This window comes from Salvelinus alpinus, chromosome 32 (genome assembly GCF_045679555.1).
Source record: "Salvelinus alpinus chromosome 32, SLU_Salpinus.1, whole genome shotgun sequence".
Classification (NCBI taxonomy): Eukaryota; Metazoa; Chordata; class Actinopteri; order Salmoniformes; family Salmonidae; genus Salvelinus; species Salvelinus alpinus.
Genome location: NC_092117.1, coordinates 1,832,640 through 1,856,615, shown reverse-complemented (window position 1 = coordinate 1,856,615; position 23,976 = coordinate 1,832,640). Strand labels below are relative to the sequence as shown.

The 23,976-nt window shown below is 41.7% G+C and overlaps 1 protein-coding gene across 2 annotated transcripts in view; it reads left to right on the top strand.

Annotated features, from left to right (window-relative positions):
* The window catches only part of cdh23 (cadherin-related 23), a 727,760-nt gene that overhangs the window by 11,688 nt on the left and 692,096 nt on the right, over nt 1–23,976 (top strand). The gene's annotated exons all lie outside the window — the stretch shown is intronic.

The window sequence follows — 23,976 nt, the reverse complement described above, 5'->3', positions numbered from 1 at the left end:
GAGTGTGCAATGTGCATAGTTTCAGCATAGCACTATAAAACCACACACACACACGCACACACACGCACAGACCTTCATTATTCCTGTGTGGTCTATTGTACCCACAGTACTCTCCACATGCTGTCACGTCATCCCACTGTTGCCATACTATACTCAGGAATGCTGAGTCGGGCAACAGCCTTTCTAAACACAGTGTCACTGGAGTGAGACTACAGAGATGAAATTGAGGGATGGCTCAGCTCATCAGAGCAGCGTTGTCCCTCCCTCCATCCCTGACAGAGCCGAATGTCCCCTGATCACTCCGCTAAGGTCCAATGGCTTTTTCATGGTGAGCTGGGGAGAGATGTATACATCTCTAATTGATTGCCGTGATAATCCACAGATCGGCTCAGGCAGCTCCAGACTGCAACTGGGGCCCTGGCTGGCGCTGGCCTCAAGAAGGGTTGTCAGTGAGGAAGTCAGACACAATTGCCATGTAATCAATTATATCGAGTGATGTGGGCCGGGAGGGAGTCAAAGAGATATAGTTCCCTGTTCGTCTGTTGGATGGGGCTCTTTCTGGAATCGACCCAGAGGGCCCAGATATTGTTACGCTTCACTTTACATTTTTTTTGTTGGCCTTATTCACAAATTACAGAGAGATAACCGAGACAAGATCCCAAAACGTGCTTTCCCGTGATTAAATAGCAATACATTTTTCTATTGTGGGGAAAGCAATTCTAAATGGACTCTGGTCATTAGCCAAATTGCCAGGAGTGACTTGTTTCTGCAGTGTAGCCTATCCTGACCTTGATTGAACACTTCACGTTACAGTGAAATACTGTAGTAGAATAGTTTGGCAGATTAAGCAGCTCCAATTACATGTAATTAAAAACAAAAACATGTTTTTAAGTGAGAAGTAGGCATTGGTCTGAAGCCGAAAAAAATAAGAAATTGACATGAGCGCCAGCATGCCTACTCCACCCATGCTCTACCAAGGTTTTACAGCACACAGCTTTGACCTACGACAGTAGCTATGTTGGTCAATTGTACTTCAAACAATGTGTATGCAGGTTTCTTAGGAGAGGTGGTGCGCCCATAATAATGTGATTTGTAATGCATAAAAGTGAAAGTATTGGACTCTTCTCACACATACCACACTAATCCCATTCCACTACCCTTTCAAGATTTTCTTTAAATATGAAATCAAGGTTTGCTTTTATACAGTTGAAGTCAGAAGTTTACATTTCAACTTAGTTTTTCACAATTCCTGACATTTAATCCTAGTAAAAATGCCCTAGTCTGTTGGATGGGGCTTTCATTCAACAGACTAGAGATCGTCACTTTATTTTAAGAATGTGAAATGTCAGAATAATAGTACATTTATTTCAGCTTTTATTTATTTATACACAGGCATTTATATTTATTTATACACAGGCAGTTAGGAAATGAAAGGTTAGCTTTTTCAAACAGAAATTTGCATCCTGTAGCACAAACTCCCAAAAGTTCTGGGACACTAAATAGTCCATGGAGAATGAGAGCACCTCCTCCCAGCTGCCCACTGCACTGAGGCTAGGAAACACTGTCACCACCGATAAATGTCACCACCGATTTTTCTACGGCTGGCCATGCTTTCCACCTGGCTACCCCTACCTCGGTCAACAGCCCTGCACCCCCCACAACAAATTGCCCAAACCTCCCCCATTTCTCCTTCACCCAAAACCAGATAGCTGATGTTCTGAAAGAGTTGCAAAATCTGGACCCCTACAAATCAGCTGGGCTAGACAATCTGGACCCTCTTTCTAAAATTATCTGCCGCAATTGTCGCAACCTCTATTACTAGCCTGTTCAACCTCTCTTTCCTATTGTCTGAGATCTCCAAAGATTGGAAATTTGCCGCAGTCATCCCCCTCTTCAAAGGGGGAGACACTCTAGACCCAAACTGCAACAGACCTATATCTATCCTACCCTGCCTTTCTAAGGTCTTCGAAAGCCAAGTTAACAAACAGATCACCGATCATTTCGAATCCCACCGTACCTTCTCCTCACTGCAATCTGGTTTCCGAGCTGGTCATGGGTGCACCTCAGCCACGCTCAAGGTCCTAAACGATATCATAACCGCCATCAATAAAAGACAATACTGTGCAGCCGTGTTCATCGACCTGGCCAAGGCTTTTGACTCTGTCAATCACCACATTCTTATCGGCAGACTCAACAGCCTTGGTTTCTCAAATGACTGCCTCGCCTGGTTCACTAACTACTTCTCAGATAGAGTTCAATGTGTCAAATTGGAGGGCCTGTTGTCTGGACCTCTGGCAGTCTCTATGAGGGTGCCACAGGGTTCAATTCTGGGCCGACTCTTTTCTCTGTATACTTCAATGATGTTGCTCTTGCTGCTGTTGATTCTCTGCTCCACCTCTACGCAGATGACACCATTCTGTATACTTCTGGCCCTTTTTTGGACACTGTGTTAACTAACCTCCAGACGAGCTTCAATGCCATACAACTCTCCTTCCATGGCCTCCAACTGCTCTTAAATGCAAGTAAAACTAAATGCAAACTCTTCAACCGATCGCTGCCCGCACCTGCCCGCACGTCCAGCATCACTACTCTGGACGTTTCTGACAATTACAAATACCTAGGTGTTTGGTTAGACTGTAAACTCTCCTTCCAGACTCACATTAAGCATCTACTTGCCTAGAGTTTTCAGCTATACTTTTCGTGGCTGTTTATTTACCACCACGGACAGATGCTGGCACTAAGTCCGCACTCAGTCAACTGTATAAGGAAATAAGCAAGCAGGAAACCACTCACCCAGAGGCGGCACTCCTAGTGGCCAGAGAAGTTGATGAAACTTAAATGAGTTCTACCAAATTTCTATCAACATGTTAAATGTGCAACCAGAGGGAAAAATAATTTTAGATCACCTTTACTCCACACACAGAGACGCGTACAAAGCTCTCCCTCGCCTTCCATTTGGTAAATCTGACCACAACTCTATCCTCTTTATTCCTGCTTACAGGCAAAAATTAAAACAGGAAACACCAGTGACTCGGTCTTTAAAAAAGTGGTCAGAAGAAGCAGATGCTAAACTACAGGACTGTTTTGCTATCACAGACTGGACCATGTTCCGGGATTCTTCCGATGGCATTGAGGAGTACACCACATCAGTCACTGGCTTTATCAATGCATCGAGGACGTCGTCCCCACAGTGACTGTACGTACATACCCCAACCAGAAGCCATGGATTACAGACAACATTCGCACTGAGCTAAAGGGCAGAGCTGCTGCTTCAAGGTGCGGGACTCTAACCCGGAAGCTTACAAGAAATCCTGCTATGCCCTGTGACGACCCATAAAACAGGCAAAGCGTCAATACAGGGCTAAGATTGAATCATACTACACCGGCTCCAACGCTCGTCTTATGTGGCAGGGCTTGCAAACTATTACAGACTACAAAGGGAAGCACAGCCCCGAGCTGCCCAGTGACACGAGCCTACCAGACGTGCTAAATCACTTCTATGCTCACTTCGAGGCAAGCAACACTGAGGCATGCATGAGAGCATGAGCTGTTCCAGACAACTGTGTGATCACGCTCTCCATAAACAGGTCAACATACACAAGGCTGCGGGGCCAGATGGATTACCAGGATGTGTGTTCCGTGCATGTGCTGACCAACTGGCATGTGTCTTCACTGACATTTTCAACATGTCCCTGACTGAGTCTGTAATACCAATATGTTTCAAGCAGACCATTTAGGCAACCTGCCTAAATGTCTACAGACCCGTAGCACTCACGTCCGTAGCCATGAAGTGCTTTGAAAAGCTGGTAATGGCTCACATCAACACCTTCATCCCAGAAATCTTAGACCCTCTACAATTTCCATACCGTCCCAACAGATCCACAAATGATGCAATCTCTATTGCACTCCACACTTCCCTTTCTCACCTGGACAAAGTAACACTTATGTGAGAATGCTATTCATTGACTACAGCTCAGCGTTGAACACCATAGTACCCTCAAAGCTCATCACTAAGCTAAGGATCCTACGACTAAACACCTCCCTCAGCAACTGGATCCTGGACTTCCTGACAGGTCACCCCCAGGTGCTGAGGGTAGGTAGCAACACATCTGCCACGCTGATCCTCAACACTGGAACCCCCAGGGGTGCGTGTTCAGTCCCCTCCTGTACTCCCTGTTCACGACTGCATGGCCAGGCACGACTCCAACACCATCATTAAGTTTTCAGATGACACAACAGTGGTAGGCCAGATCACCGACAACGACGAGGCAGCCTATAGGGAGGAGGTCAGAGACTTGGCCTGGTGGTGCCAGAATAACAACCTATCCCTCAAAATAACCAAGACTAAGGAGATGATTGTGGACTACAGGAAAAGGAGGACATTCTCATCGACGGGGGTGTAGTGGAGCAGGTTGACAGCTTCAAGTTCCTTGGTGTCCACATCACCAACAAAATAGAATGATCCAAACACACCAAGACAGTTGTGAAGAGGGCACAACAAAGCCTATTCCCCCTCAGGAAACTAAAAATATTTAGCATGGGTCCTGAGATACTCAAAAGGTTCTACAGCTGCAACATCGAGAGCATACTGACTGGTTGCATCACTGCCTGGTATGGCAATTGCTCGGCCACCGACTGCAAGGCACTACAGAGGGTAGTTTGTATGTTCGAGTACATCACTTTGGCTAAGCTGCCTTCCATCCAGGACCTCTACACCAGGCGGTGTCAGAGGAAGGCCCTAAAAATTGTCAAAGATCCCAGCCACCCCAGTCATAGACTGTTCTCTCTACTACCGCATGGCCTAAGACTCCTGAACAGGTAATCAAATGGCTACCTGGACTATTTGCGTTGTGTTCCACCCAAACCCTATTTTACGCTGCTAACCCTAACCCATACACTTAGGTTGGAGTCATTAAAACTCATTTTTCAACCACTCCACCAATTTCTTGTTCACAAACTATAGTTTTGGCAAGTCGGTTAGGACTTCTATTTGTGCATGACACAAGTAATTTTTCAACAATTGTTTACAGACAGATTATTTCTCTTATAATTCACTGTATCACAATTCCAGTGGTTCAGAAGTTAACATACACTAAGTTGACTGTGCCTTTACACCTTGGAAAATTCCAGAAAATGATGATAGGCTAATTGACATCATTTGAGTCAATTGTAGGTGTACCTATGGATGTATTTCAAGGCCTACCTTCAAACTCGGTGCCTCTGCTTGACATCATGGGAAAATCAAAATAAATCAGCCAACACCTCAGAAGAAAAAGTCTGGTTCATCCTTGGGAACATTTTGCAAACGCCTGAAGGTACCAAGTTCATCTGTACAAACAATAGTACGCAAGTATAAACACCATGGGACCACGCAGCCATCATACCACTCAGGAAGGGGACGCGTTCTGTCTCCTAGAGATGAACGTACTTTGGTGCGAAAAGTGCAAATCAATCCCAGAACAACAGCAAAGGACCTTGTGAAGATGCTGGAGGAAACGGGTACAAAAGTATCTATATCCACAGTAAAACGAGTCCTATGTTGACCTAACCTGAAAGGTCGCTCAGCAAGGAAGAAGCCACTGCTCCAATACCGCCATAAAAAAGCAAGACTACGGTTTGCAACTGCGCATGGGGACAAAGATCGTACTTTTTGGAGAAATGTCCTCTGGTCTGTTGAAACAAACAGAACTGTTTGGCCATAATGACCATCATTATGTTTGGAGGAAAACGGGGGAGGCTTGCAAGCCAAAGAACACCATCCCAACCGTGAAGCACGGGGGTGGCAGCATCATGTTGTGGGGGTGCTTTGCTGCAGGAGGGACTGGTGCACTTCACTAAATAGATGGCATCATGAGGCAGGAAAATGATGTGGATATATTGAAGCAAAATCTCAAGACATCAGTCAGGAAGTTAAAGCTTGGTCGCAAATGGGTTTTCCAAATGGACAATGACCCCAAGCAAAATGGCTTAAGGACAACAATTGGAGTAGCCATCACAAAGCCCTGACCTCAATTCCATAGAAAATGTATGGGCAGAACTGAAAAAGCGTGTGTGAGCAAGGAGGTCTACAAACCTGGCTCAGTTACACCAGCTCTGTCAGGAGGAATGGGCCAAAATTCACCCAACTTATTGTGGGAAGCTTGTGGAAGGCTACCCAAAACATTTGATCCAAGTTAAACAAGTTAAAGGCAATGCTACCACATACTAATTGAGTATATGTAAACTTCTGACACACTGGGAATGTGATGAAAAATCAAATCTGAAATAAATCATTCTCTCTACTATTATTCTGACATGTCACAATCTTTAAAAAAGTGGTGATCCTAACAGACCTAAAACAGGAAATATTTACTCAGATTAAAAGTCAGGAATTGTGAAAAACTGAATTGAAATGTATTTGGCTAAGGTGTATCTAAACTTCCGACTTCAATTGTATATGATGTTGGTAAACTACTTTTTTGAAGGTTTTACTGATTATGATGTGCTAATGCTAAGCTAATTGCCAGCTATATGTGGTGCCATGTTTGTCGATATCATACAAATCAAATGTTATTGCTCTTATACACGTGTTTAGCAGATGTTATTGCGGGTCTAGCGAAATGCTTGTGTTTCTAGCTCCGACAGTGCAGTAATATCTAACAAGTAATATCTAACAATTTCACAACATTTACCCAATACACACAAATCTAGCTAAAGAGTAATGATTTAAGAATATTTAAATATATGGATGAGCAATGCCAGAGCGGCATAGACTAAGATGCAGTAGAATACAGTATATACATATGCGATGAGTAATGCAAGATATGTAAACAGTATTAAAGTGACTGGTGTTCCATTTATTAAAGTAGTCAGTGATTTCAAGTCTATGTATATAGGCAGAAGCCTCCAATGTGCTAGTGATGGCTATTTAAACAGTCTGATTGCCTTGATGCATTCTGGGTGTCATGTAAATGCCTGTCAGACCAAAGATGTTATAACAAAACGAGGTGAAGGAAATAATGGAAGTGAATGATGGTAGACAACACACCCCCTTCAACATGCATACTGCAAACAGACCCAACTCATCTTGTACACCACCTGTGATGTGCTGATTGGTTAACTTCTCTAGGATAGGTGGGACGGTTGCGTCCCACTTGGCCAAAATCCAGAAAAAATGTAGCACGCCAAATTCAAATATATTACTGTAAAAATCAATCTTTCATGAAATCACACAAGAAAGACACCACATTAAAGCTACACATGTTGTGAATCCAGCCAACATGTCTGATTTCAAAAAGGATTTACGGGGAAAGCACACCAAACAATTATGTTAGCTCAGTACATAGCCACAGAAAAACACAGCCATTTTCCCAGCAAAAGATAGTAGTAACAAAAAACAGAAATAGAGATAAAATTCATCACTAACCTTTGAACATCTTCATCAGATGACACTCATATGAAATCATGTTACACAATACATTTATGTTTTGTTCGATAATGTGCATATTTATATCCACAAATCTCGGTTTACATTGGCGCCATGTTCAGAAATGCCTCCAAAATATCCGGAGTAATTACAGAGAGCCACGTCAAATAACAGAAATATTCATCATAAACTTTGATGAAAGATACATGTTTTACATATAATTAAATATACACTTGTTCCTAATGCAACCGCTATGTCAGATTTAAAAAAAACTTTACGTAAAAAGTATACCATGCAATAATCTGAGACGGCGCTCAGATGTAACAACATTTCTCCTCCATGTTGGAGTCAACAGAAATACGAAATTACATCATAAATATTCCCTTACCTTTGATTATCTTCATCAGAATGCAGTGCCATGAATCCTAGTTCCACAATAAATCGTTGTTTTGTTCGATAATGTCCATTACTTATGTCCAATTAGCTAATTTTGCTAGCATGTGTAGTACACGTGTCCAAACGCAGATGCAGGCAAACGTCGGACGAAAACTTCAAAAAGTTATATTCCAGGTCGAATAAACTGGTCAAACTTAGTAGAGAATCAATCTTCAGGATGTTGTTATCATTTATATCCAATAAGGTTCCAACCGGAGAATTCTTTTCAGTCTCTATAAGTAATGGAACGCAAGACGATATAATGAGGAAAGCGCGTGACCAAGAACTGGCAATCTGCCAGACCACTGACTCATTCCCCTCCCATCCGGTCCCACAACACAGCATAAGCTTCATTCCACGTTCTACTGACTGTTGACATCTAGAGGAAGGCGTATGAAGTGCAAACAGATACATATATTACAGGGAATTGAATAGGCGATGACATTAACAACGACCACTCTCAGAATTTTCACTTCCTGTTTGGATTTTTTCTCAGGTTTTTGCCTGACATATGAGTTATGTTATACTCACAGACATCATTCAAACAGTTTTAGAAACTTCAGAGTGTGTTCTATCAAATAGTAATAATAATATGCATATATTAGCATGTGGGACAGAGTAGGAGGCAGCTCACTATGGGCACAATTCATCCAAAAGTGAAAATGCTGCCCCCTATACCAAAAAAGTTAATAGTAATTGATATTAGCTAATTCATATTATGGTTTCTGTCAGCCAAGAGTTAGCTAAACATGAACGCTTGTGTTAGGTCACTCTTTCCTCAGTTAGCTCTACAACTAATGTAGCCTTCATATTCTGGTTTGGATGAGAATTCTGTTATGCTGTAGCTACTTCTGTGGATGTCTAAACATTGCATCCAAAAATAAACGGTTCACATTGGGGACAAAACGTTGTAAAGACTGTTTGTGCAAAATGTTTCTGTGAAAAACCAGTGTGGCCTGCTCAAACGCTGAATGTTGTGTCAGTTGTAATTGGACGTTCTAAATAAGTGTTCTAATCACACCAGTTTGAGCGTACGCTGCAGAATGATCATACTTGTGTGTTTGTACGTGCCAAAGGTTAAAGCTTATTCTATTGCCAACATGACAAGCTAAGTTATAAAATACAATCTTACAGTGTTAGGCTTTCAAAACACACTTTAGACAAACAGATAGCAATTTACAGTGTATTCTGAAATTATTCTGACCCCTTCACTTTTTCCACTCTTTGTTATGTTACATCCTTATTCTTAAATTGATTCAATAGTTTTTTCCCACATCAATCTACACATAATACCCCACAATGACAAAGCAAAAACAGTTTTTATTTTTATTTTTTGTAAATGTATTAAAAATACTGTCACGTTCCTGACCTTATTTCCTTTGTTTAGTCTTTGTTTAGTTGGTCAGGACGTGAGCTGGGTGGGTGTAGTCTATGTTATGTGTCTCATTGGTTTAGGTGTGTCTGATTTGCCTGATATGGTTCTCAATCAGAGGCAGGTGTTTTACGTTGTCTCTGATTGGGAACCATATTTAGGTAGGCTGTGTTCACTGTTTGTTTGTGGGTGATTGTTCCTGTTCGTGCGTTCATGTTTTTATGTTCTCAAGTTCAGGACTGTAGCGTCGTTGGTTTCTTTCTGTTTATTGTTTTTGTTCGTGTTTAAAAGTATTCAAATAAATATGTATACATACCACGCTGCGTTTTGGTCCGATCCTTGCTCCTCCTCAGACGAGGAGGATTACGACGTTCGTTACAAATACAAAACTGAAATATCACATTTACATAAGTATTCAGACCCTTTATTCAGTACTTTGTTGAAGCACCATTGGCAGCGATTACAGCCTTGAGTCTTCTTGGGTATGACGCTACAAGTTTGGCACACCTGTATTTTTGGAGTTTCTCCCATTCTTCTCTGCAGATCCTCTCAAGCTGGATTGGGAGTGTCACTGTACATCTATTTTCAGGTCTCTCCAGAGTTTTTAGATCGGGTTCAAGTCCAGGTTTTGGCTGGGCCACTCAAGAACATTGAGAGACTTGTCCCGAAGCATTTTCGGGACAAGTCTGTGTGCTTAGGGTCGTTGTCCTGTTGGAAGGCGAACCTTCGCCCCAGTCTGATGTCCTGAGCACTCAGGAGCAGGTTTTTTATCAAGGATCTCGCTGTACTTTACTCCGTTCATCTTTCCCTCGATCATGACTAGTCTCCCAGTCCCTACCGCTGAAAAACGTTCACATCCGTGTTTCGTGGAACATTTTCTTCACAATCAGTAAAATCCAGGGTATGAAGAATATCATCCTTTTAACTGTACATCAAGTATAGCGATGATAAATGTTGATACTGAAGGCACATTTGGACTGTGATGTGTGTCATTTGCTTCTATGACATCAACGTGGTATTTATTACAATCTTCAACATCCCATCTTTCAGAACTCATCGAGTCCTCTCGATGTACAGCATTCCCCTCAATCAGACTACAAAAAAATTGCAAATATAGCCCAATTAGCAGGAGCAATGGCGGCATCTTTTTGTTGCACGTGGTACACACGTTTAGAACGGCTGTCGTTTGAAACCCATACAACGCTGTAAGGCATGAGATCTGACATCATATATAGTATGTTACTGTACAGACACTGCGTTTCAATTTAGGTGCTTATCAATGACCAAACCTGCCATTTTAAACCCGTATACGTGATGACAGAGGCTGTGACTGTAAAGGGCTAGGTAGTAGTGAATTTGAGCCATTTGGCAATGTGTTCCGTGTGTTGCAGTGGACTTTAACTTACACTTCCAGAGTGAAAATGCTTGTATGAGTTTGGAACTTGGTCTTCAACAATCAAGTGAGTTTGAGAGAAACTCTTTTAGAGAGAAAGACCAAATTACTCTATATTTTACCTAATTCGGTCTGTGCCATGTAGAACCAAACCTTTATCATACAGGGGTGTGTTTTCCAAAAACTTTGAAACACTAAGATCTTAAGTACATTTTTGGCAATAGATGTAAGATGATCTTAGTGCTACGAACCTTTGCGAAAACTCAGCCAAATTTATTGAACCAGTCAGTCACAGCCAAAGTTCTATGCTCTTCTCACATCAGCCCTGCGGAAAAGGCAAAGTACAAGGCAGAGTGGCCGGTGTCTCCCAATGAAACTGCTGAAGCGTTGATCTAAGCTCACCCCTCTGACACCCAGTGTGTCTGTCTCAGCCAGTAGCCATCATCTCCACTCATCCATCTGTCATCTCAGAGATGTCCTTAGCGCTTGGGAGTGGGATTAGTGACGAGACTGTGGTGGCAGAGGTGTGTGTCAATGTGTGTGTGTGTGTGCTCCTGCCAGTATGTGCCTGTCAGTCATTCTGTGTGTGTGTTTGTGCGTGCACACCTGCCAGTATGTGCCTGTCTGTGTGTGTGTGTATGTGTGTGCGTGCAAGTGTGTGTTTTGCCAAAGTGAGCAATTCGGCTCATTGTTCGTATCCACATGTGAACCTTATAAGTGTGCTTTAAATTGCTGCTTAATCCAGGGCCCATTGACCACATGGTCTACATCTCAAATGGCACCATATTCCCTACATAGTGCACTGCTTTTGACTAGCTTTATGGGCCCTGGTTAAAAGTAGTGCACTATATAGGAAATAGGGTACCACTTGGGATGTGGCCATGGACTACATTCAATAACTCAATAAACCCAATCAGACCCTTTATGATTATAAGTAATAATAAACATTGGTCTGGGACTGGGAGGGTGTTGATATTATTCCTGCTCTAAAACATGGCCGCGTCCCAAATGACACCATTTGTGACTCGTTTCAGGAAATGAGGTGTATGTCCCACATCACTACTTTACAGGAGAGGCATTTGAACGTAAATATACATTTTTTATCAAAATGCGCTTTTTATTGTTGCCAGAAATCCTTTCTGGAACATGTGAACGTTCATGTGCCTTAATAACAAACTTGTATGCCATCTGAAAATGCAAATAAAAATTGTTAAATTACAAGACTAGTTGCTTTAGCCACGGATAAAGACAAGAACTTTCCCTCTAACCATGATTGTCTGAGATAATGCCAAGAGATGAGTTCGGATTGGTCTGCCTTGTAGCATGCTTCTGTCTGTAACATGAGCTGTGTAGTATGTGTAGATAATCCTTTCTACCACAGCTTTTTTGAAAGATATCATGAACTGCAAAAGTGTCTCCGCTTTCTTGAGGACGATCGTGCCATGCTAACTCGCTCTGACTCTGAAAATGAATCAGACGATGAGGAAATCCCTGATTTAGGTAACATTTTCATTGCACCAGATATTGTGGAGTCTTCTGATGACAGTGATGGGGAAGAAACGTCGATCAACAGTGTTGTTCTCACGGAAGAAGTTGACCGAGTTTTAAAAATCTGTGGAGTGCCTGGTGGAAGCAGAGTATGATAGCTAAGGAGATGGAGAAATTCTGACATTTGATTGCAAATATGCGGAGGGAGTCGAAAAGTGAACACAGAAGACTGTTGTATAAAACATGTGTCTCCGGATTGCATCGTCAAACTAAGGGCAACCATGGCTACATTTTCAGATATTATACGTTTCGTTTTTTTGTCATAAAGTTGTTTTCATTGCAAGTTAAATTGTACTATTAGTTAGCTAGTGTTAGCTGGCTGGCTGGCTCGCTAGCTAACGTTACATGTATGATCTGTGTAGTAATGTTATTCGTATCTCAGAAAACAATTTGTATTGCTGGTTATAGCCTAATGTTAATTAGCTAGGAAACATTGAACCCAGTTGGTTAGCTTTAGCCATCTGCAGATTCATGCATGGTGGCTAGCGATGACAATCAGTATGGGTTGGGATTGCTGCCGCATTCAAAACAAGTGGGAACTTGGGAAATCTCCGACTTCCAATTTCAGTGCTTTCAAGACAACTGTGAACTGTGAAAAAAACTAGCTCTGATTGGGAAAAAATATTTTTAACGGTCATCCAACTCGGAATTGTTTCTAGAGCACCTACTTTCTGACATTAAGTCCACTGATGTCATCATTTGACCTAGTATTTTTCCAAGTACCCAGTGGTCTTGAAAGCAGCATTAGGTTCATTGTTTAGCTAGCTAGCTAGTTACATTTCTGAACAAAAGACTCCACTTCACTAGATGATTACATGACCCATTCAGTTAGCCAGGTGGGTCAGGGGATGATTACAGTCATCTGTTGTATTTCATGAACATGTGTAGACAATAGTGACCTATCCACTTAGATGTGGCTGGGTGGTGGTTATAGCATTTATTTCACATGACCCATCAATTTAGACAAGAGTGTCGGGTAAGAATCATCTAATTATACAATATTTATCTTGACATTTTCTGTTTTTGATATTCCTACTATGCAAATAACCATTTTTATATATATATATATATATTTTTTTTTTACTAGGCAAGTCAGTTAAGAACTAATTCTTATTTACAATGACGTCCTACCCCGGCCAAAGCCGGACGACGCTGGGCCAATTGTGCGCCACCCTATGAGACTACCAATCGCGGCCGGATGTGATACAGCCTGGAATCGAAGCAGGGACTGTAGTGACACCTCTTGTACTGAGATGCAGTACCTTAGACCACTGCGCCGCTTTACCGTTTACACCTTCTGTATGTATAAGCATGTGACAAATTAACTTTGGTAAACACACTCTATATCAAATAAAATCAGAGACAGTATGGTTAAGAACAACATGACCTGCAACAAAGATTAGGATATAGGCCAAGGACTAGATAAAGTGTAGTTTCGCTACTACTTTCATCACTTTGTCTTGAAATCTTTGGTTGTTTACTACACTACCTTACTCACTCTGTTTAACACGTGGCCTCACATGGGAATCCTTAAGACATGGGTGGGGCTAAGGCTTAAGAGGGTGTGAACTATGCTGAATGACTATAGACTATCAGGTATGAAGGTAAGACCCAGATGCAGACCACGTCAAATAAACAATAGTTTAATGATCCAATAGGGGCAGGCAATAGACAGGTCAAGGCAGAGGTGAGGCAACGGTAACAGACGGCAGTCAGGGTCAGGGTAAGCAGAGGTCAAAAATCCAGCGGGGTGCAAAGGTACAGATCGGTAGGCAGGCTTAGGGTCAGGGGCAGGCAGAGTGGTCAGGCAGGTGCGCTCGGAGTCAGGACAGGCAAGGGTCAAAACCAGGAGGGCGAGAAAAGAGAGACTGGGAAAAAGCAGTAGTTGAGAAACAAAATGCTGGTTAACTTGACAAACAAGACGAACTGGCAACGGACAAACAGAGAACACAGGTATATAAACACGGGATAATGGGGAAGATGGGCGACACAATCACAAGGACAGGGGAAACAGATCAGGGTGTGACAGACAAAGAAGAGCTCTCCAGTAGGAGTACCAAAACTTTCAATGGTCATTTTCTCAAAAGTGGGGTTACTAGTTTATCAACTTTCAAAGCAGAATACTTTCACATTGTTCCTCAACTGCAGTCTATGATATACCTTCTCTCTGAGTCTTTTCTTTTATCCAATGTAAAAAACACAATTCCAAATTATGCTATGTAGAACCGAATCAAGCCGGTCAGTCACATATTCCCTACACAGTACACTAAATAGGGAATAAAGTGCCTTTTTGGATGAAGCTCTTCTCATCCTGTAGCGTATTAACACAACTCCAGGAGAATTTCAAAATACAGGACTCATGAGTCTCACTATTTACTTCCACTGAGTTATAGCACTGATATGCATTTGGCTAGATTGGATCAGTTTAACCTTGCTCCAGGATTTGCAGCTAATACTAGCTAATACTGCCTCAGGGGTTTTATGTTGAGCTGATAACTACTGCTGAAGGAGTAGATTATAGAAAACATGAATCACAAACACACACACACATTTTTGGTATGATACTGAGGCTCTCTGTGCAGCCACTGAGTGGACATAATCTCTCCTGCTACAGGTCTCTAGGTTCTCCAGGGCCCAACCGGGAATGGAGGTATAGGGGGAGATCAGGGCCTCCAGGGCTCAGCAGGGAAAGGATGGAAAAAGGAAGAGGGAGGGAAACAGGTATAGAGAGGGCTACAGGAAACAGATACACCGCTGCTATTCTCTTCTCAACCTTTCCCCTCTCCTTCTGCCTCACCTGTACATTTTTATCTTTTTCTTTGGCTGAATTGATTCCGCCGCCCGCCATATCTCAAACAGCACACCAGAGACTGAATGGCTGGGAACTGCATGTTTATTTTACACAGGATTTTGGGCTGTTTCTTTACCTTTAGAGAGAGAACTGTACCTGCAGTCAACTTGTGCAATATGTTAGGAGATAAAGGAGATTGCGTTCTTCATTTCACCCGTCACATTACGAAGTTTACCATAGATCCCAAGAACAGTTGAGCCAGTCACATGTTTGTTTGTAAATAGTTCAATGGGAGAAAGCGGGAGCAGGTTAGGCAGGATCGCGTTTTATATTTGAAGTAAAGTTTATTTTTTTGGCTTCAATAGTTATCAGGGATGAGCAACTATAGTTTCCTTCACAGAAAATACTTTAGTGCAACACATTCGGCAGAAAGTAGTTTCATTTCTATCAGATGACCACAGAAGTGCAACATTATTTGGCTGGCAGCCACACAAGAAAATGAGCTTACAATGAAAAAGCAAGGCATTTCTTGCAAAAACGATGCTAAGCTGAGCTGACATATGTAATTGTTAAGATGTTCATACTATGGATCATTTAGTTATTTGATTTTGAATTTTAGGACCCCTTTAGGTATCACCCCCCCAAAAAAAATATATTTGATCAAATATTTAATTTGGGCTTTACTACTATAGCCCAGAGAAACGCACTGAATGAAGTTAATCTTGCATGTTCCGGGAGAAAAGTAGGGTGGCTACACCAAGAAAAGTACTGTAGCTACACAAAAGTAAGAGCGCTGTCTGCTGATTGAATGCCCGTTTGTGAATTCAATAAGAATAAATTACAATAAGAAGCATTTTACATGTACGTTTACAAAACTCAGAAAGATATTTATGCGTTTTTATATTTTTCTTCCTGCGTGAAAAACACAGAACTCTGCGTTAACGCGACTTCTAAGATGAACTTCCTAGGTATCAAAGTACAGTACATTCGGAAAGTATTAAGACCCCTTCCCTTTTTCCACATGTTACGTTACAGCCTTATTCTAAAATGGATTAAACATTTTTTCCCCCTCATCAATCAACAAACAATACCCCATCATGACGAAGTGAAAATGGGTTTTTAGAAATGTTGCTATTTTATGCGAAACAAAAAACAGAAATAACTTATTTACGTAAGTATTCAGACCCTTTGCGATGAGACTCGAAATTGATTAACCTTGAGATGTTCCTACAACTTGATTGGAGTCAACCTGTGGTATATTCAATTGATTGTACATGATTTGGAAAGGCACACACCTGTCTACATAAGGTTGCACAGTTGGCAGTGCATGTCAGAGCAAAAATCAGTGGCCACCAAGACTCTTCCTTGTTCCTCTGTGGAGATGGGAGAACCTTCCAGAAGGACAACCATCTGTGCAACACTCCAGGAATCAGGCCTTTATGGTCGAGTGGCCAGAAGGAAGCCCCTCCTCAGTAAAAGGCACGAGACAGCCCGCTTGGAGTTTCCTTTATGTGCCTTTTGGAACTCTCCCCACAGCATGGTGCTGCCACCACCATGCTTCACCATAGAGATGGTGCCGGGTTTCCTCCAGATGTGACGCTTGGCATTCAGGTCAAAGAGTTCAATCTTGGTTTCATTAGACCAGAGTATCTTGTTTCTCATGGTCTGAGAGTTCTTTAGGTGCCTTTTGACAAACTTCAATCGGGCGGTCATGTGCCTTTCACTGAGGAGTGGCTTCCGTCTGGCCACTCTACCATAAAGGCCTGATTGTTGGAGTGCTGCAGAGATGGTTGTCCTTCTTGAACGTTCTCCCATCTTCACAGAGGAGCTCTGTCAATGTCACCGTCGGGTTAATGGTTACCTCCCTGACCAATGTCCTTCTCCCCCGATTGCCCAGTTACTGGCCGAGCCCGCCAGCTCTAGGAAGAGTCTTGTTGGTTCTAAACTTCTCCCATTTAAGAATGATGGAGGCCACTGTGTTATTGGGGACCTTCAATGCTGAATATTTTTTTTTGTACCTTTCCCAGATCTGTGTCTCGACACAATCCTGTCTCTGAGCTCTACGGACAATTCCTTCAACCTCATTGCTTGGTTTTTGCTCTGACATGCGCTTTCAACTGTTGGACCTTACATACAGTAGACAGGTGTGTGCCTTTCCAAATCATGTCCATTGAATTGAATTTACCACAGGTGGACTCCAATCAAGTTGTAGAAACATCAAGGATGATCAATAGAAACAGGATGCACCGGAGATCAATTTCGAGTCTCATAGCAAAGGGTCTGAATACTTATGTAAATAATTGTATTTCTGTTTTGTATACAATAATCAACATTTTAAAAAACAAAAACATTTTAGCAACATTTTCTTTAAAACCCCTTTTCACTTTGTAATTATGGGCTATTGTGTGTAGATTGATGTGGAAAACATTTAATTGAATCCATTTTAGAATGAGGCTGTAAAAAAGTTAAGGTGTTTGAATACTTTCCTAATGCACTGTAGCTATAGATTTGAGAAGAGGACCAGTTGAAAGGAGTTCTTTTTTGCCCACTGGTCACTGCAAAATAACACGTTTGATTTTTCCTTGAACTTGCCACGTTTACTATAAATGGGCATCTTAGCTAATGGGAATTGAAGGATAAGACGTGAAATACAGAGGTAGTGAGACAATGTGACATCTCTCAGTATATCATGGGTGTATCCACTAAAAAACAAACGGAGGCAAACATGCCAAAACAGGGAGGGATCTACCAGAACTTGTCTGTTAAGAAACTCTCATTTCCGTTGCTGTGTTTTGCTATGGTCTGCTACGGTGTGCACTAATGAACAAACCCCAGTCGAGGTAAGATGTGGATAGAATGTAAGTGTCGAGTTATGTTCCCTTGTGGCACCAACACTAGACTTGACACTCGACTCTGTGACATTAACAGTAAATACCAGTAAACAAAAACTGCAATTAGCAAGGAGCTTAATTAAGCCCTCTTCATATTAAGTGTTATTTTGCATCATTAATTTCAACCTTACAGTTGCCTTAGTGAACACTGTGCTGCCAGATGAGTTCTCTAAATATCATTTACACTTCCCTTCCTTGTTCATTTTTTCCAGACAGACTGAGTTTCCTGTTACCATTAACACCTAGATAGCCTTGTTATGGGGCATTTATAAAGTGTGTGTAAGTGAGCAGTTCCTGTTAAATTCCCCGTCTGCTAGTTGCCAGGCTGTTTTCGCACATATATCTAGCTAAGCAGAGACAGCATAGCATCGCGCTTCCCCTCCGCCTAATAACATAGTTTACATCATCTTACACACTCACTTAAAACTCCAGGATCCACACATTTCCTCAAAGATGGCCATACATTTTTGAGGGCAGGAATGTTTTAGGTTTCACAGATGGGATCCAAACCAACGTCTTAACCATCAGGACAACAGGAAATTCTCCTTGGGCCGAGGGTAACTTTGATTTTTTAGTCGCAGGCAGGACTACTTCATCACGAGTGCTACTTGCCTCCGCTACACAGGAGGCATGCAGGTTCAGGTGCAGAAGTTGTTCTCATTTACAAATCGACAATATTAAATAAATAATTACACATTTCTAAAGCTATTCAATGAAACATAAATGCCTTGGAGCAGGCAAACCTGTCTATTCCATTAAGAAACGAATGGCGCATCGGGTGAAGATGACAGTGAGAATGAGTGGGTTACAGTGGCGACCATGAAAGGAAACAAGAGAACTAACGCTGTGGTGGAATCTAGTAAAACTGAGCCTAGTTCTGGCTCGTTTTTAGTCGGAGTGGGGGTTTTGGACTGATGGAGTTACCTGGGAGGTCTCAATAAAAGTAATGGATGCATTGGATAATGTGGCGTCAGTGAGAATTACAAGGTGAAGGAGACAGGTGTCAGGAATAAGGGGTGTCCACTGTCTCATCTGGAGGCAGTGACAAGAGTTGAAGGAACAAGTGCCTTTGAAGAAAAAAAGGGTAGGGGAGAGTGGGGTATGTTGAGATGTTTTCTTTCACTCTGTCCAGGGAAATGTAGTATTCTTTCTAACAATGTTATCTACTTATATACTGTGTATTCGGAAAGTATTCAGACCATGTGACTTTTTCCACATTTTGTTATGTTACAGCCTTATTCTAAAATCGATGAGATTGTTTGTTCCCCTCAATCTACACACGATACCACATAATGACGATGCAAAAACAGCTTTTTAGAATAGTTGTCACATTTATTACAAATAAAAAACAGATCACATTTACATAAGTATTCAGACCCTTTACTCAGTACTTTGTTGAAGCACCTTTGGCAGCGATTAAAGCCTAGAGTATGACGCTACACACCTGGCACACCTGTATTTGGGGAGATTTCACCGATTATTTTCTGCAGATCCTCTCATGCTCTGTCAGGTTGGATGGGAAACATTGCTGCACTATTTTCAGGTCTCTCCAGAGATGTTGGATCGGGTTCAATTCCTGGCTCTGGCTGGGCTACTAAAGGACATTCAGAGACTTGTATCGAAGCCACTCCTATACTGTCTTGTCTGTGTGCTTAGGAACATTGTCCTGTTGGAAGGTGAACCTTCACCCCAATCTGAGGTCCTGAGCGCTCTGGAGCAGGTTGTCATCAAGGACCTCTGTACTTTGCTCCGTTCATCTTTCCCTCGATCCTGACTAGTCTCCCAGTCCCTACCGCTGAAAAACATCCCCACAGCATGATGCTGCTACCACTTTGCTTCACCGTAGGGATGGTGCCAGGTTTCCTCCAGACGTGACACTTGCCATTCAGGCCAAAGAGTTCAATCTTGGTTTCATCAGACCAGAGAATCTTCTTTCTCATGGTTTGAGAGTCCTTCAGGTGCTTTTTGACAAAACTCCAAGCGGGATGTCATTTGCCTTTTACTGAGGAGTGGCTTCCATCTGGCCACTCATCCATTAAGGCCTGATTTGTGGAGTGCTGCAGAGATGGTTGTCCTTCTGGAAGGTTCTCCCATCTCCACAGAGGAACTCTGGAGCTCTGTCAGAGTGACCATCGGGTTCTTGGTCACCTCCCTGACCAAGGCCCTTCTCCCCCGATTTCTCAGTTTGGCCGGGCGGCCAGCTCTAGAAAGAGTCTTGGTGGTACCAAAATTCTTCCATTTAAGAATGATGGAGGCAACTGTGTTCTTGGGGACCTTCAATGCTGCAGACATTTTTTGGTACCTTTTCCCAGATCTGGGCCTTGACATAACCTTGTCTCGGAGCTCTACAGACAACTCCTTTGACCTCATGGCTTGATTTTTGGTCTGGCATGCTCTGTCAACTTCAGGACCTTAGATACACTGGTGTGTACCTTTCCAAATCATGTCCAATCAATTGAAATTTACAACAGGTTGCCTCCAATTAAGTTGTAGAAACATCTAAATGGAAACAGGATGCACCGGAGCTCAATTTCGAATCTCATAGCAAAGGGTCTGAGTACGATGTAAATAAGGTATTTTGTTTTTGAAATTTGAATACATTTGCAAAACTTTCTAAAAACCTGTTTTCCCATTGTCATTACGGGGTATTGAGTGTACATTGATGAGGAAAAAAATGTATTTGATACATTTTAGAATAAGGCTGTAATTTAACAAAACGTTGATAAAGTCAAAGGGTCTGAATAATTCACGAATGTACTGTACATACCGTATATATATATATAAGGTAACTTGAGCTGCAGGACAGGGTAAGTTAAGCCGCCTACACATTTCTGTACTGAATGAAATGTAACCACTACCATTATAAAACCATGTCTATCTTTATTTTTTAAACACAATTCATTATAATCACTTTTTGTCTTTTAATAATTTTAAGCATATTTTAACACTGGCTTATCAACTAACAAACACTGCACTTTAACATTGTTGTTACTTCATATCTCAGCAATAATGCTTTGCATTACGCCTGGGAAGAAAACACTTCAAATTAGCTAAACTTGCCATTGGCTCAACCATTGGCTCAGCTTATCCCATGGCCAGGCTCAACGTACCCCAAGGCAAACATTTTGACTATATTAGCCTACACAGCTGCAAGGATGCACTGTCATGTTAGGTTTAGGACCTCATATTGACATTTATGGAGACCCCAACTGATGTATAGAACAATCTTAACATTATGTACTTTTCCGTTAGATACAGTGGCTTGTGAAAGTATTCACCCTCCTTGGCATTTTTCCTATTTTGTTGCCTTACAACCTGGAACTAAAATAGATTTTTGGGGGGGTTGTATCATTTGATTTAACCAATATGCCTACCACTTTGAAGATGCTAAATGTTTTTTGTGAAACAAACAAGAAATAAGACAAAACAAACAGAAAACTTGAGCGTGGATATCTGTTCACCCCCCCAAAGCCAATACTTTGTAGAGCCATCTTTTGCAGCAATTACAGCTGGAAATCTCTTGGGGTATGTCTCTATACGCTTGGCACATCTAGCCACTGGGACTTTTGCCCATTCTTCAAGGCAAAACTGCTCCAGCACCTTGAGCTCCTCAAATTTAGTCTCATCTAACCAGAGTACCTTCTTCCATATGTTTGGGGAGTCTCCCACATGCCTTTTGGCGAACACCAAACGGGTTTGCTTATTTTTTTCTTTAAGCAATGGCTTTTTTTCTGGCCACTCTTCCGTAAAGCCCAGCTCTGTGGCGTGTACGGCTTAAAGTGGTCCTATGAACAGATACTCCAATCTCCGCTGTGGAGCTTTGCAGCTCCTTCAGGGTTATCTTTGGTCTCGTTGTTGCCTCTCTGATTAATGCCCTCCTTGCCTGGTCTGTGAGTTTTGGTGGGCTGCCCTCTCTTGGCAGGTTTGTTGTGGTGCCATATTCTTTCAATTTTTTGATAATGGATTTAGTGGTGTTCCGTGGGATGTTCAAAGTTTCAGATATTTTTTTATAAACCAACCCTGATCTGTACTTCTCCACAACTTTGTCCCTGACCTGTTTGGAGAGCTCCTTGGTCTTCATGGTGCCACTTGCTTGGTGGTGCCCTTTGCTTAGTGGTGTTGCAGACTCTGGGGCCTTTCAGAACTGGTGTATATATACTGAGATCATGTGACAGATCATGTGACACTTAAATAAAGTCCACCTGTGTGCAATCTAACTATTTATGTGACTTCTGAAGGTAATTGGTTGCACCAGAACTTTTTTAGGGGCTTCATAGCAAATGGGTTGAATACATATGCACGCCCCAATTTTCAGTTTTTTTGTTATTTTTTTCATTACACTTCACCAATTTGGACTATTTTGTGTAAGTCCATTACATGAAATCCAAATAAAAATCCATTTAAATTACAGGTTGTATTGCAACAAAATAGGAAAAATGCCAAGGGGGTGAATACTTTTGCAAGGCACTGTACAAGCATCATGAAACCCCTAACACAATAAATTAATTTGACATAGTTAAAATGTTATTTTTTTTTACCTTACTTGCTTACCACTTTTTTCATGTGGTTTCTTCCTTCTCAGACTTCAAAAAATGATGACCTCTTCCTAAATATTTGGTCAAATTATACATTTTGTGTGTGGTTTCCTAGAAACATAGGTTGCTCAACTTACCCCTTTGGCTGAACTAACCCCACTCTCCGTTAGTAGTCACCAGTGAATGTTTCTCGCCAACCGAGTGATCCTGACATATTGCATGTGAAAAAGGTGGACTTTGTATACATTTTTGCAATGGTCATAAACTGCACAGTACAAATGGAGAAAGAAATTGGAGAAAATTAGCATCATTGTGAGTTCGCCTGAATGCTTTTTGGGACCGTGATTTCACAGCAGAGGTCTTGCAAGGAATCCTGTCGATTACTGTATCGCCCTCACAGCCCCCTGAATCTCTGTAGGGAGTTGATTTTGATTTGACTGTGACTGAAGGAGAGGGATTGGTTTTGATTTGTCTATTTTTTTTTATTTTGTGTGATGTTGTTTCCCCCCCCCCCACACACCTTTCTCATTCACTACCCCATACTGTAGGTGGGGGTCAGTACACCTTTTAAATTCTAGTCTGCCATAAACCTTCACAGAAAAAGAAGGCAATGTGTCCGTGCCTGCACAGAACTCCGACAAGTACCGAACTTCGACACAGACAGGCGAGGAGCTCCCAAGGACTAAACAGCAAAGAAAAACATTGAATGGAAATACCTCATGAGTTTAGCAAATGTTTGTGTGCAAATTCTACTCCCCCTTTCGGATGTGGTACCTCCTCATTTTTGGATATAGATTTAAGATAGAATGGAAGCAAATCTCTAACATATCACATCATATGCTTCAGCAAAGATTGTTATATGATCCCATGACATTTGGTAGAAATATTTGCCTTTTCTCAATTGGACACAAGTCCGTCCTCTCCTCGACTTCTCCGCCTTCCTCTCTGTGACCCGGAAAAATAGAAGTGGTCCATTTGTAGGAGAGAGTCAATTTGTTATAAGGTGAATGTAGGAGTTTACGCCTGTCCTTGAGTGCGGAGAAAAGCATGCACACATTTAAAAATGATACGCTACTTAATCATTTTATCTATAAAATGTATGGCACAACTAGCTACATTTTATTTCTACCACTTTACACATGTATTTTGGGATTCCATCTCTGTTAATGTAATTTCCATACAAGCATATTTCTTTCCATGTTTCGTCTACTCTTGACCTTTGTAAGAAGGAGGCGACAAGAGGACGGAGGAGAGGATGTGAGGAATCGAGGAAATCTAATTGAGATTCACCCAATGTCCTTTTGTGTCTTTCTAAAACTGAGGGGGGCCAACATTTTAGTAGTAGTGTGTGGAATTGTTAGGTTAGATTACTGTTGGTTATTACTGCATTGTCGGAACTAGAAGCACAAGCATTTCGCTACACTCGCATTAACATCTGCTAACCATGTGTATGTGACTAATAAAATTTGATTTGATTTGATTTGATTTTATGGGGGGAAAAGGATTGAGATAACACATGACCATCTGGATTAAAGGGGAATTTCACCCTGGCTTTGCCACGGGATATAGTCCTTACTATTAACAACATTACATTTTATTCGTAAAC